Source organism: Prionailurus viverrinus, chromosome F2 (genome assembly GCF_022837055.1).
Source record: "Prionailurus viverrinus isolate Anna chromosome F2, UM_Priviv_1.0, whole genome shotgun sequence".
Lineage (NCBI taxonomy): Eukaryota > Metazoa > Chordata > Mammalia > Carnivora > Felidae > Prionailurus > Prionailurus viverrinus.
Window position 1 is genome coordinate 52,525,813 of NC_062578.1, and position 1,120 is coordinate 52,526,932.

At 40.3% G+C, this 1,120-nt stretch overlaps 1 non-coding gene across 1 annotated transcript; it reads right to left on the bottom strand.

The window, feature by feature from the left end:
• Window positions 1–641: 641 nt before the first annotated feature.
• Window positions 642–745, bottom strand: LOC125156822 (U6 spliceosomal RNA). The gene has a single exon (XR_007148799.1). It is a non-coding gene; the product is annotated as a U6 spliceosomal RNA (small nuclear RNA).
• Window positions 746–1,120: the final 375 nt, after the last annotated feature.

Here is a 1,120-nt window from a genome sequence, read left to right on the forward strand (position 1 = left end):
TGTAAGAAATTTTTTCCATTAGGCAGAGTTCTCCCTCAGCATTTAAGAGAGAATATTCTCTTTTAAGTAGCTTTTCTTCATGAACTATTGAGATATTGTGTCACATTTGCTGTTAGGTTTCAGTGCCCACTCTGAAGGGCACTGAATACTTCTCCTCGTCCTAGCAATGAAATCATCCTGGGATTATTACCAGAACAGTAGATGTTACTGCAGAAATGTAAAGTGAAAGATGAACAAATGCTGAGCTTTTTTGCATGTTGAAATAGATTTTTGAAGTTCAAGACAAGGTGATAATATTAAGGAATTTTGAATCCCAAGAGCTGTGTTTTGTATTTTTCAGGAGAAACTGGAAAGTTCAAAGCATAAAGTTCATGCCCCCCCCCAAAATGGTTTTTTCCCTCAATCTTTTTAATTTTTAATATTTATTAATTTTTTGAGAGAGAGACAGAGCACAAGCAAGGGAGGGGCAGAGTGGGATTGGGGGGCGGGGAGAATACAGAGAATCCAAATCAGGCTCCAGGCTCTGAGCTGTCAGCACAGAACCTGACATGGGGCTCAAACCTATGAACCTTGAGATCACGACCTGAGCTGAAGTTGGATGCTTAACTGACTGAACCACCCACATGCCCAATCTTTCTTTTTAAAATATGGAATGTTTCATGAATTTGTGTGTCATACTTGCATAGGGGCCATGGTTATCTCTGTATCATTCCAATTTTAGTGTATGTGCTGCTGAAATGAGCTCCCATTTTTCTCAATCTTGATCAAGACTTTCAAGGTGGGCTCAGGAAGATAATAGGATAAGAAAAAAAAGTACATCAGAGTGAGTCCTGGGTGTGTGTGTAAGCTACAAATTGGATGCTATGTTCTCTCTGTGGTTATTTCCAAGTGGAGGCATATGATAGAACTTCCTATATCTTCCACTTAAGTTTGTCATTCAGAACACAATGTGGAGCCCAAGGAAGCTGGCAAAAATTGCGACTGTCCAGTGCCACATCAACTTAGTGCAGTAGCAGTGGAGCAGAAATGGTGGTGGGATGGGACTAGGCAGATCACACTTGAGATAGCTCTCAAGACCTTTTCCTATGGCTCTTAAAATATTCAGGGAAAGTAGAATGAT